This window comes from Plectropomus leopardus, chromosome 15 (genome assembly GCF_008729295.1).
Source record: "Plectropomus leopardus isolate mb chromosome 15, YSFRI_Pleo_2.0, whole genome shotgun sequence".
NCBI lineage: Eukaryota > Metazoa > Chordata > Actinopteri > Perciformes > Serranidae > Plectropomus > Plectropomus leopardus.
In genome coordinates, this window is record NC_056477.1 from 27,749,230 (window position 1) to 27,764,121 (window position 14,892).

The window sequence follows — 14,892 nt, forward strand, 5'->3', positions numbered from 1 at the left end:
GGCATTTCCTCTTGGGGTTGCATCTGTTTTTTGATAGTGCTGTGGTGACGTGGTTAGTGTCGGTTGCTTACGGGCAACTGTCTCAAATCAGTGAACACACAAAATTGATGTCAAAGAAGCACGTATGTTCCGTGCCTGCACGAGAGGAGATACCCCTCCACACCAGCAGATGGCGATTGTCTGTAATTGTTATTTAAAATGAGAAACCAGAAGACATGATGCTAATTAGCCAGTTAGCACATTAACAACATAATCCAATACTGAAAGAGCAAAACATATTTACTGTGCGCTAGTGAACAAAAACACACCCGTTCAGTAAATGTTTATGTTAAAGAGCTCAATGGCTGAAGAAAAAAAATCTGACCTTTTTATATATTGAGTTTGTTTGGACCTCAATCGCTCGACTTTAGGTCTTTGTTTACTTTGCTCACTTCCGTTTCTCATCTTGTGTGCCGAGCTGAACGACCACTTAGAGTGATGTGGCTCCATGGCCCAATTCAATATGCTGAATTGGTGGGAAAGAAAAAGCCAATGAGTGCCAACAGTGCGGGACACACCATGGCAAGGAGGGCCGTGGACCCTCACTGTTGGCCCAGCATGGGCGGACCATGGATGTATTATAGGAGGTCTGGATACAGCCATTGGGGCTGGGCCTCATTCATGAGAACTGCTCATTGCTGCATAAAGCAGAAAAAAACTCTTTTTCCAGGTATAGAATTGTGTAAAATACCCAGATCTGCTGGCCCATAGAGCATGTGTAGTAGAGACTCATGGCAGTTAAGTGCGGCCAAGTGTGCCTGAATGCTCGCCAGCGAAGCGGCTGACTTTCCGGATTAGAGCCTCACGTTCTTGAATGGTGGTCTGAAAATTTTAATCCTGCAGCTTTTTTAGACTTCACAAATGTCATCAAACTGGATGGCTAAATCTAGATAGTGAAATGAATCATTTCACTGGGCATTTGACGCTCTCAAAAAATTATTTCTTCATTCACAGACGCCTCTTTCCTGATGCAAGTCAATGGGGAAAAGTTCTTCTGGGCCTGTGGGCTTCATGTCACTGAACTGGATGGTGTAATTCCACTTTTAGCCACTATGTAAAATTTGCATCAGTGCCTGGCCCATTCCTGGGGAACTTGAGCCGGACAGCCAACCATCGGCTCGATGTGTAACCACCTTTACAAGCCAGTTTGTTTTCAGAGCATAAATAACAAAGCAAGTCACATGAAGATTATGGGTGAATATTAAGTTTTGGTGAGGCAGTTAGGGAAGCTCTTTGGTGATTTTTTTTAGGGTGTGCGTTGGGACTGTTTGAGCTCATATATCCTGTAATCTGGTTTTGTTTTGTTCTTTTGGCAGTTAAATAAATTTTTTTAAAGTTGGGGCTCAAGTGGAGGTCTCAAGTGGAGGTCACCCAATGTTCACAAGTGTGTAACTGGCGTTACATTTCAGTGTGATAGTCACCTTTATATGTTGCTTGTCACAGCTTAAATCTAGCAGTTCTGTTGGAAAGTGCAGGCTCATACTTTAATTGGTTGAGTTTTGGGTATAGCTTTGGTCTCCTGTTTCATTCATCTTGGAACAATTTTTTTGGACCTCTGGCATGCTACTTTTTTTGAGTGCTTGTGTTATTTCTAGTCCAGTGTGCTTAGGTTGCTGTAATTCTGAATAGACGAGGAATTTTGGATGATTAATGTACTGCAGATAACTTTGTTGGACACTGTGTTAACCCATTAGAACCATCAGTTTTGTTCTGCTGCGTGAGCAACTTGGCAAAAAATGTCCTTTCTAACAGAAAGGCATCAAGAAAATTACTTGAATTATTAGATTTTTAGCTATTAAATACTATGAGAAAAGGGAAAAAAAATCCAGAAAACTGTGTTTATAATTATATAATTTTTTTTTTACTTTTGCAAAACGGTGTGCCTTTTGCTATTTTTTTGGTTATGACTTACTGACAAAGCAAATTACATGTTTAACTGCACACTCCTTTTTTTGGTCATATTTGTCCTTGGATCCAAAGAGCAACTGTTTTTTTGACACTTAAATATGTGAAGTAGTACCCCTCAGCACTGGCTCACATATTTGTACTTCTGTCATATAGAACATACAAGGACAAATGACATGTATATAGCATTGTCTAACACATGTTGCATACGAACATAGGAGTGCATGAATGCATGCATCACTAGAATCACAGGACTCCAGAGGATCATTAAAAGTTATTAGTTACCAGATATTTCACAAGGTTTATCTGGGACTCGTGACCTGCTTAAAAGTACTTGAATCGGTGACAGTAAAGTTATGCAGGTAAAGCCGATTACAAAATGTCAAACATGTTGTATATAGGGCAGTTGGTTTGGGTAGGTGTAAATGTGAAGCAATACAGTCACTAAATTGTATCAATACAATCCATTTCATTACCAAGTGATGCATAACAATGTCTGTCATCATCCTGAAAAAGCAGGTATTGCATTATCATCTCAGAAAATCAGCAATCAGAATGATGAGTACGTCATAAAAAAATCATCTGTGAAAAGGAGTGATTAGAACTGTAATAAACTAATTAAAGCTTGTTACATTTTTTTTCTCATTCACCCACAAGGAAGACTTCAACATGTGGACAGAAGGGGCCTTCGAATTAAACCACCAACCAGACTGGCACACACCACAGCAGAGGTGAGTTCAGCTGATCAGTATATAAGCCTAACCATCCAGAGAATATCAGTGTTTAAGACGTGTACAGGTTAAAAAAATCCAACTTCATGTGAGAAAGAAAGTTTTTATTTGTCAGAAATAATCAAAAATAACCAAAAAACCACAATTTTCTTTGGTGAAATGATAATTGACAAATTGAAATGACAACCAAAATGTGACAATTTAGCTTTTTTTTTTTAAATTTTTTTTTTTAAAATACTATCATAGTTGTGTAAAATATACACACACTGTCAAACTTTAACGTTATTGTCCCAAGGGGTAAATCATCCTGGTATAAACATAAAATACATAAAATACATAAAATATATAATAATGTAGCCTACATAAAACATAGTGTTACCACCTGACTCTTAGGTTGGACAAAAGACTGAGAGACACAAGTAAAATTAACCAGTAAAATTAGTTATACAAAACTAAAAGTAAACCAAATAAATTTTGCAAATCGGTAGGAGAAATCTGCAGGGTCAGCAGTGCAGGGAGTGGATGAATGAAAATGTGCTGTAGGGATGTTGTACTGCTAAAACAAAGCAAAGGCGTGTTGAGGAGGTCTGCCAGTCAAAGACTGAATGTTGCTACTCTTACGTGTGTGGAGCACTTGGACTTATCAAGTCTGCTGCCCTGTAGCAGAGAAACCCAACAGAGGAACCTAGCAGAGGGGCCATCGCAATATAATGACAATATGTCAAATATTTAAGAAAACCCACCACACAAACTGATCCAAAATGTTTAGGAGCTCTGTAGTCCGTCCTCAAACTCTCCATAAAGAAGGGAAACATGTTCAGCTCTTCAGTGACATCTTGTGGTGAGTTGTATGAACTGATAGGTTGGTAAAACCAATGACAGCATTGAACATCATTCTCATCCCCCTGTCAGTTTCAGCCCGCTGTAAAGGTTTGATAGGTAATGCATTATGCTCAAATTAACATGTTTTGACCAACGTGAGACTCAAAATGACTACAAAGAGACACAAAATAACCAAAAAGACACAAAATTACTTTGTTAACACCAAGCAATCAAAAAAAGACCCACAATTGCTTCAAAGATACTCAAAACTCTAAAAAAAAAAAAACCCAACCCCCCCACAAAATGACTTTAAAGAGACAAAAGCAACCAAAAAAGACACAAAAAAATTACTTCAAAGAAACACAAAATGACCAAAAAGATATAAAGTTACTTCATAAACACCACACAAGAAAAACAACACAAAAATTATTTGAGAAAGAGACACAAAATGACCCAAAGGAAAAAAAAAAAAGACAAAAAAATACCCCAAACAATCCCTGCCCCCAAACAAAAAGACACAAAATAACTTCCAGGAGACACAAAACAACAACAAAAAGACACAAAATGACCTTCAATAAGCCACAAAATGACCAAAAAAGTCACATAATGACAGCAAAGGGACAAAAATGAATAAAAAGGTGCAAGATGACTCCAAAAGACACAGGACAACAACAACAAAAAAAACCCAAAATGGCTTTAGAGAGACACAAGATCCAAAGCAAATATCAGGTTTCTTCTCATATTCCTTCAGCTCAGCATGCAAAAAGCTTATTGGCACCTTTATGACTACACTGGGAGAATGTTAACTGATGTTGTGAAATAGCTGGAGATCACACAACCTGTTATGTGGAAATTAATTTGCCCACGGCAGTGATCACCATGACATTTACAACAATATAAAAAAAAGTGTTTTTATTCGGATATTTTCCCTTTAAAAGACACCATTCTTAGATACCGGATCACAGTTTGTATGTGTGGGTGGACTGAAACGTTCACACCTGCTGGTTCCCTCGGTACATTTCAAGTTCATTTCATGACTTTGGGTTGCTGACAAACTCTTCAGGACTGAGCTGTTTTTTTCACAAACACAACAGTAAGCATCTGAGAGCATCTCCTCTCCTGAGTTTATTCTCACTTTACAGATCAGAAGATGACTGACTCACTCTGAGACAAGTATCAGCATTCCTAAATCTAATCTAGAAATGATTGAGGGAAATTGCATTGATTTAAAGTGATAACCACAATGACTTTTTATGAAGTACAAGATAAGGTCCAATCAGCGCTGTCCAGCTCTGAAATGATGAAGATTCCTCCAAACCAGTCTGAAAATCCTGACATGAACTGAATTAAGATGACTTCCACTAGAGAGAGCATTCCATGAAGACGTTTTGCGATAATTGTTATCCCCGGTGAATAAAATCATGGACACATTAACTGTTTTGGCATAAAAATTGTTGCATTTAATGGAACTGAGAGATCACAACAAAATTTAATGAAGTAAAATTTAAAAAAAATGTTGGCATTGTCACTTGGAAAGCCCCCAGTGATTCCCAAAGAATGACCCCTAAATCCATCAATTAGGATTTTGAGAACAATACCTTTGCACCCCATGAAATTATCTTGAAAGAGGCTAATTCAAATTTAATAAAAAACAAACACACACTTCCATGCATTCCTTTAAAGTGTGTTATTGTGTGCAGTGCTCGTTCTTTTTTGTGTATTCCTCCATGGCTTCAAAAATGTCTTGGTTCCACTCAACATCATGGTAATTTTTGTTTTCTATTGTATTATTTAAGTGCTCCTTTAACTCTCAGTAATGAGCTATAATAATCTTGTTGCCCTTGGTGGTGCTTTTAATTACCAAAATAACCAAAATACAAAGAAGTGTCTCCTAAATGCAGCCCCTCTTACAAAATAAGAGAAGTTGCTTAACTCTCAATACAGCCTCATAACATCGTTGAATTGTAATATAGATTTCAAGGTTTTACTTTGTGCCTTTTGATTACTCTGTGATCTGACTCTATTATAGATTTGTGAGCCTTTGTGACCACACAGTACAAACCTGCAATCCACTTCATATCTACAGCATGCAAATTTCATGTCAGGGCCTTTAAACAGTGGGACAACCTTCCCGTTACCTTCTTTAAACGCATTGTTATAAACTTGTATTTCAATGCCCTGTCTCTTTTAACTTCTTTATTTTGCTCCAACCATTTCTGTATTTTTTTTCTCTCTCTCTCCTGTGAGGCACTTTAGAATTTTATTTTGAAAAGTGCAAAAGCTTTCTAATTAGTAGTGACATGTGCTTTGCTCCAGTGTACATTATATGATCCTGAAATACTACACACATTTTTTTGATGCAATCATTTTATAAAGTGTAGTTACCACCTGTACTTTAATATAGAATGGGTGTCTTTTGGGGAAGTAGCAACTGTGTGTTGTTTTGGCATCTTTCTCTAGAGGGCACAAGAGCACTTTGGAACTTAATTTTGAAAAGTGAGAAAGTTTTTTAATTAGTATTGGCATGTACTTTGCTATGGTGTACATCATATGATCCTAAAATACTACACACATTTTGTTGCGATCATTTTATGAAGTGTTTTTGTTTTATTTTATTTTATTTTTTAGGAAAATCGGGATATGTGCTGTCTTACTGTCTTTCTCTAGAGGGCACAAGAGACAGGTGATGGTGAGTCTCATTCATTTTGTTTCATTTGTAATTCATTAAGTCAGTAAGCAGTCGCTCCACTTTGACATCAGATCCTACACAAATTTGATGCTAGGGCCCTCAAACTGTGGGACAACCCTTCCTTTACCTCCTTAAAAAAAAAGATTTCAGTCCCATCTCTCATTACTCCTTCTTCTTTTCTAGCCAGTTATTTCTGTTCTATATTCTCCTGTGAATCATGTTGGAAATTTATTTATTCATTATTTTGAAAAGTGCAAAGTTTTCAATTAGTGGTGGCAGGTTCTTTACTCTGGCATACAGTGCAGGATACTAAAATATTACACACATGTTAAAAAGTATACTGACCTCATATACACTGTAAAAAAAATAAACTTTTAGCTTCAGCTTAGAAAAGTTAGTGCCTTATTTTATTTATGTATTTATCTATTTAGTCGACTGAATTTGAAAACTCAAGGTAATTTTGCACTCATTCAACTTGATTCCTCAAATTCAGTCAACTTAGAAAAAAATAATGCTACCCAGACACGAACTTTTTTTTTAGGTTAAAACATATATTTATTATTTTTACAGTGTACTTTATTATAGGATGGGCGTTTTTTTTTGAGTGAAATAATAGCAGCTGTGTGTTGTTTTGGCTTCTTTCTCTAGAGGGCACAAGAGACAAATGATGGTGAGTCTCATTCATTTTGGTTCATTTGTCATCCATTACAACAATCAGTAACTTAATATTGATCTTTTTTGATAGTTATTATCCGCCATAGCTGCTTTTTTGGGGGGTCCCCCTAATTACGGTTCACCAACACATGAGTGAAGACTTTGCGGGTACTTTGTGGTGAAAGTGACGCCGCTGGTTAAACAGGCCGACTGAAACAGAAGGGTGTCATGTCACATTAGATTTGTTATGTTCCCCCCTCGGTGTTAATGGTTTGAAGCCCCCCCGGTTCGGCAGCGTGGCAGCGCTTCAGAGCCCATTAGAAAGTCGCTGCCGTGATAGCAGTCATTACCGCAGTATTCCCCCGTCCGGGCCGCGCCGCCCCTCACCGCCGCTTAATCTAATTAGATAGCCGGGCTCCTGGCTTTTCGGAGAGGGGGGGAGTTCTTCTATTGATATTCATTAAAAATACATGATTTATCACTAAGCTCTCTGAGGTGCGGGCCCGCTCACACCGCAGCCCGCACTGAGAAGATTTACTGGATCCAACTTCATTTGGACCGCTGATCACCGCGGAGGAATTATTGGACTGGATTAATAATCCTCAATCAGTCCGACAATATTTAATATTACACCAATTATATCACGGAGAGGGAAATTGGTACAGCCTTTATTGCCGTTATTAGGGAGGTGAAATGTCCTGATAATGTTAATAAAACAATTAGACGTAAAATATTGCGAGGGATTTTTTAAAATAAGAATTAGGGAATTAGTTCAACATATTTTAACAGATTTATTCTCCATTTTTATCAGACTATAATGTGGCTAAAATAAGTAAAGAAAAGGACTGTTCCCACCCAAGTAATTTTACCTTTAAGCGCCCATAAAGAATGTTTTTGACTTATGGTAAATATTTGGGAAGAACGGCGATGAAATCTTTTATTCCAGTAAACAGACAATGCCGATCCCAGACAGAACTGACAGAGGAGAGGTGATAGTTGCTGGTGATTTTAGAGTTTTGGTTTCATTTTTGAACTATTAACACCAAACACTGACACACAAATCAAGTTTTGAATTTTTAACCGTTTTAATGTGAGAATTAGTCTTATCTCGCGTTCTAATTCGAACCACAAATCCCGGAAAAAATCTGTCACAATTTAAATTCACTCTTAATTTTTATTTTGTGCTCAAATGTATCTAATTTGGCTCCAACCTCTCTGTGTCAGCTTCACTCTGTAAATGCATAAACCACCTCTTCTCCACGCCTTTGTTAATTTGCTTGATTTTAATAAATATATTTAATGTTATACACAAATGTATCAATTTTTAATTCCATAATCAAATCATATACATCCACCCTTGAGCTGAGTTTGATGCTGCGGCCCTCCGCTGTGGCTTCAGCTGGCAGGGGCCCCCTTTTTCATTTCCCTGCGCTCTTACACCGCCCGTATTTAAACACTGGGGGGAGCTAGAGTCCGCGTTTGAAGATGTTCAGGCATCAGGCAAGTCCCCTCGACTGGAGCCATTGGAGTTTGAGAATTTGACAGGGTTTTTATCTTTAATTTGAAAGATTATTGATCATTACAAGAAGAAATATATCGATTATAGGACACTTAGATGAGTTAATTCACTACAAAATACAACAGTCTACCTGGTGAAGTTCCATTAGCCTATAAGCAAGAAAATACTTGTACGCATTTATCAGCAGTTCAGAGTACAACGCACGACACTTGTCATTTAAACTTAACTCACCACCATCCATACAAGTTTGACTCGTTTTGACACTTAAGGTTTATTGGAGTTTTTGTGTTTTTGTCTAACTTCTGATCCAAAAATGTATCATTTAATCATAATCTTGATTTAAAAAAAACAAATCTCTTCAATAACTTTTGGCTTATTTATAAGTATATTCAGAAATCAAATCAGCAGCTTTCAGCATTAGTTCAACCTTGAACCATCAGTTACTTATCACCGTGATGCGTTTAAGAACAGCTCAACATCAGTAGCACAAATAGGCCCCTCAAGACCACTCCGCTCTCCCATCTCGTGCCTCCATAGATCCCTATAGCTATAGGCTCCTCTCAGGACTGGAAAAAACGCTCCGCCGTCCCCGGTGTACCATTCCCCTCCCGTCATTCATCTTCATAACAAGCCATTTAGTGTAAAATTAACAACTACTTAACTACGGCGGCTATAAACACGTCCGTGCATTACAGGCAGATGGATGTGGATTGTGGTGGGTTGGAGAGGGGAATGTGCACGGTGCGTGACTCTGGAAAGACACTGGACTCTGTGTGTAGTGGTTTGGGGGCCTTCAGGGGTCCTTTGAGGGTTCTCCAATTGGTTCCAATGCAGCAGGATGAGATAGTTGTGTCAGTCATTTAGTGTAATGATAAGATGCACATTAATATAAGAATGATTATTTTTCTGGTTGCACAAAGTTTGCATATCCCTCATTTTGACTTCTTCTTGCTGAAATAGTCTCTAAACTCAGCCGTCACATCAGTGCCGCACATTATACTGGGGGTGGGGGGGGGTGGGGGTCTGATAATTTGTTGTATAGCCGTGGAATCCCCCCTGATTTCATCTAATACCACCGGCCCGACGCAACGGCGTTGCGCACACATCCCCCGATGTGATAATAGCACGTTGTGAAATCCATCCCGCTCCCTTTATTGTAAAGCTTTTGGGATGGGCGGGTGGAGATGGTGGTGTAAAGGGTATGTGTGTGTGTGTGTGTGTGTGTGTGTGTGTATATGAGGACGTGTGTGTGTGTGTGTGTGTGTGGGGGGGGGGGGGGACTAGCAGAGCCTGAAATTCCTCCGCAAAAAAGCCAGGGACTAGATTTAACAGGGATTTGGAGCTAATTCCTACTGGAAATAAAACACATGGAAACGGAAAAACCTTGAAAACGGGCATTTTTTTTGGTCACAGATCTGGACATATTCTGCCAGAGTAACTTGTCAAAAAAAATTATTTGCGATTTAAGTAGTTAAAACAAACTACTGGTGTAGGTAGCAATAATATTAGAATAAACAGGTGCAGATCAATTGTGCGTATAAAGTCCTGAAAATTAATCTTATATTTCGTGGCATCGAGGTGTGGCCGCGCTGCTGGACCCCTTTTGAGTAATTTCATAAGGTGCATAAATCAAATATTAACTTTGGTTTAGATAGTTTTGGGCGGTGTAAAAGCCATCTTAAAACAATTTAAAACGGCATTTTTTATGAATGTAACGTATCGAGGCGCGATGCTTGCAAATGTCCAAATGATTATGGAGCTAGTTATGTTCAGCTCGCGTTGATCACAGACTTGAGATCAGATCCTTTAATTTAAAAACTGTAAGGCCCCATCCACCGCAGGCAGGATTTGTTGTATTTGATGCAGCCTTTTGATTCTGACTTTGTATATAACGCTGGTAGTGTCCGTTTACGCTGCGCTTCTTTACGCACGGTTTGGTAAATTATGACAAAAAGCAACAAAAGCAGCTGGCAGAGAGAGAGGGGGGGGCGGTGTAAATGAAGGTATGAAGAGGAGCACGGATGTAAAGAAGGGGGGGGGGGGGGGGGGGCGTATAGGGGTGTAGGGGGGTGCGGAGGGATTGGAGTTGATTTATCTCCGGAGCCCCCCGTCATTTCCATATATTGAAATGCGCCCCCAGTCAGTCAATTTCCCCGGAGCCTTCGTGCGTGCAGGAGGAGGGCGCGCATGTGACCACCGCCGCTCTGATGCCATGTAGTCTCTACTCTCTTTTCCACGCTCCTTACAAAACCTAAAACCCCCCCCCCCCCCCCCTCACTGTTTTATGAAGCATCATCAAAGTACGCCGCTGTCCATTCACTCAGCGCGCGCATATACGTACCGAATATATAGGCTGATGAAAGTTGCAGCCTCTTTAACAGCGAATAAAAAGTGCTGAATAGGAGGAATAAAGTTAAAGACGGCAGAGTGTGGCCTACATATGGCGCAGGAAATACACTACTATATCACTTTAATCCTCACACACCTGAGTGCGGCCCTTCGAATGAAATATAACTGATTAATCCAATTAATTCAATTTCATTGATTAATAATTTGGACAAGATGATATGCACACACACACATAATGGACAAACATCCAGGCTTCCTCCATGCACGCACTGTGCCGCTGCACCTCCACAGTATTAAGCATGCAGCCTGACTGATGTATGACGGAGTCGGCGACGCGCTTCCATTTACATATAGAGATTCCCCCCCTGCGCGCTCCCCGAGTCCGAGCGGGCTTTGATCAATGTCCCGTCTTGAATTGAATTGTGTGTGTGTGTGTGTGTGTGTGTGTGTGTGTGTGTGTGAGTGAGCGCGCTTGTATGCGTTATAAAGTCAGAAGAGGAGGGAGGGAGAGAGGAAGAGAAAAAGGAAAAACACTCTTTGTTGCCAACAGATGGAGCGGGGTGTAGGGAGAGGTCAAGGTTAGGGCTCTCGGATGTGTATGGTGTGTGTGTGTTGGGGGTGTAAAAAACGAGGGCCCCTTTTAGTGTGGGTACCGGTTGGGATGGCATGGGCTCTATTAAAATCAGGAGAGCAAGTTTTGCGTGATAGATGAGCTGCGGGGCTCCTGCTCTCTCACGTTTCAACAATAACATGTTTAGAAAGCCATCAGTTCCACTTTGTGCGTAAAAGGTTTCTGGGGACGTAAAGGTTTGGGAATTTTGGTGCCAAATGACGCAGGGGTGTTTGCTACATCGGCCTCAAGTGAAATTAAGCCAAATTTTACATAACAGCTGATAAGTCATAATAATAAATGATATTAAATATCGATAATATGAAGTCTGCTTCCTCCTGGATGTTTTTAACTCCGGGCGCAGCTCCGAACACTCCGCCGTGTCACATACAGCCTGTAAAGGCTTCTAGTGTTACTGGATCAGGTTTAGTGGGCGCGGTGGCCGCCTGTCGCCATCCAGACAGCAACAGGCCACCCAGGACACCCGAGTCTCGAGAAAGCAAGCTGAAATCCTCCCGTTTTTTTATCCCAATTACGCACCTTAAAAGATCGCCTCGTTCTTTACGTTTTTTTTTCCCCTTTTCACTCTGTCGTTTATGTGTATTGACATCTTTAAAACGCGTGTTAATCCTTATCAGGACACAGGGTGATTTTTAAGGAGTGTAGCCTCTCCATCACTGACAGAGCAGTGTTTTGTTTCAAGCTGATTTGTGAAATTAAGGTAAAACCGAGAGATTAGACTGACACCCCCTGATGAAAACTGTAAATCTGGAAATAAGCACACATATTTTTTTCTTTCTCAAATTTTCAAGCGTCCAAATGAGGCAAACACAGAAGAAAAAACAGAATAATTTAACCTAGACTTCCGTTAACGTTCACCATCTGCGCTTTTTTTTGATCGCCTTTGATATTGCAAAATATCACATTTGGAATCAATTCTGCACACAACCACACGTGTCCGGGGAATATTGCAATAATTCAGTTGTAAAACATGTATCCCTCTCTGTAATCGTATCACACCACACATCACACCTCGCATGGATTCTTGTTAAAAGAAAATAAATTATATGAATATAGTAATAGAAATATGGGCAGTAAGTTTACAGATGCAATCCGATCCGAGTTCAAATCCACAAATGTGGAGAAATAATCTTTTATCATTTTGTATTGGCTTCACGAGTGAATGTGACTAAAAAACTGTACCAGTTCATGTGTGATGGATCTAACCCGCCTGTGCCATCAGAGCGCATATATTTTATTAAGACGATAATGTCATTATCATTAAATAAAAAAGAAAAATCTCCTCGTAAAGTTTAAACCTTCCTGCACTCTGACACACGATCAGATAATCGCCCTGTGCGGGATAATCGCCGTGCACACACACACACACACACACACACACACACACACACACCACACACACACACACACACACACACCGTCCGTCTAATAAGCCACGCAGCGAGTTGCAACCTGCAAAATATTTCACTCACTGGTCATGCATTTTTCCCCCTTGACGTTGAACCTCCTCCTCCTCCTCCTCCACTCCTCCGGCTTCTCTCTCTCTCCTTTCTCTCTCCTCTGTCTCTCTCCCATCACCTCTCTCCTCCTCCTTCTCCTCCTCCTCCTCCTCCTCTCTGTCTTGGCTCCCTCCACCACCCCCACCCCCTCGGTATTAAGTGCGCGTCCTCTTTCGGTCAGTGCGCGTAGCTCCAGGTCTCCGAGGCACCACTAGAGTCGCCGCTGCAGCTCCTCCTGCGCCGGGCTTCTCCTCTATGCCTCCGCCGCTTCTGCCGCTGCTGCTCCGGCTTTCCGGGCGAAATCTCTCCGTCTTCTCCTCCTGTATCATCCCTTCCACCTCGTCCACACAGCACCACCCGTCTCTCTTCTTCCCAATTTTTGCTTTTCCTCACTTTATATCTGCGTTCTCCGAAAAAAAAAAAAAAAAAAAAAAAAACCCGGATCGCGTCGGGCTGCGCGGCGCCTTTGCGCGTTTAAAGCCCCGCGTCTTATATTACCAAACCCCCTTTATTACAAGAGTATTTACAATCTCTTCCCCCTCCTCTTCTTCTTCTTCTTCCTCCTCCTTCTCCTCCTCTCTACACACCCCCCCTCCACCACCAGCACACCCTCCCCTGTTACCGTACGCAGCTCGAACCTGAGGCACATCTGAAAGTTATTACACGGGGCGCTTATGTGCCCGCGCGCACTCCCACGGTCTGCACGGGGCTGCAGTGTGGATTTCACGCAGACAGATACAGAGACAGACAAAAAGGCAGAAGGGGCTTTGGACCCTATAGTGCCCCTTTTTTTAAAATCACCCCCCATTAAATACAGACACACTACACACCTAAAAACAGTAAGTTATTCATAATGGAGTAGCCGAATTTTTATTTATGGCACCAGACCTCAAGATCACATATAAAGTCCTCTAGTTTTCTGATATAAAACAGTAAACTTTTTATTTAGCTTGTAAATTGATTGATTTTTCAATAGAGTTTGGTGCAAGTGTTTTTCTGCCATGGTTTTCTAGCTCTTTTATCTTATAAGTGTAAGTTCTAAATATAAATAATTATGCACAATTGTGTGGTATGGTCTAACTCATGACAAGACATGATAAATCAAAATAAATATGCACGTTTTTATGCGACTTTTAAGATTTTTTCGCAAAATTGCAGATCCAGGTGTACATATTATAACAATAAGAATCTGTTTTATGGGTCAGAGTTGTGACGATCACGTGCACGCAGAGCAGCCTCTGTGTCCATGTAAAGCACCCAGGTTATAGCCACTGTCTGCTTTTCTGTTCAACCTGTTCGTCCTGTTCGCTGCAACCGGATAGTTTGCTCCTTGTCATTTGAACATCTCTTTCTCTCACTCACTCTATCTGCATAACATAGCCTCTACGTGCACGCGCTTTAAGGGAACATACATATATAGTGTGTATAAGCACGCGCATACATCCAGGTGAGCTTGTGGCCGAGCATTGCGCGCTTTTTTTTAATTTCTCAGCGCCGAAACCAGTACATGCGACAGACTTTGTCCATACGCGCACACACACTCCTCCGCTCTGTAGTGTGCGCAGCAGCATCATATCCGCCCCCCTCCAGTGAGCTCCTGTCCGCGGCTTCCCTTGCCCTGTTTTGCGTCCACCTCTCTCTCTCTCTCTCTCTCTCTGCATATTGCTTTCATTAGACATCTCTGCCTCTCTCTCACACACACACTCGCGCGCACACACACACACACACTCCTCCCTCCCTCCAAGAGCCTCTTGTCCGGCCCCCCTGATCTCTGTGTCCATTGGCTTCCACTGGGTCTATTTCTCATGTCCAGCCCCCCCCTCCCTCCCTCGCTCTCCCTCTCTCTCTCTCTCTCTCTCTCTCGCGCTCTCTAATGACCGTCCATTGGTGTTGTTATTGCGCGTCCCGTCCGTCCCTCCTCCCACTCCCACTCCCACCCGGGTGCCTCGGCCCTGCCCATGTTTTTGTATGTCGGGTGTCCGTCCATCGCCTGACGTTCAAGTTCGCCGGGAACGTCACGTCCGTGCACTTGAACTTGCACAGCTCAAAGGGGG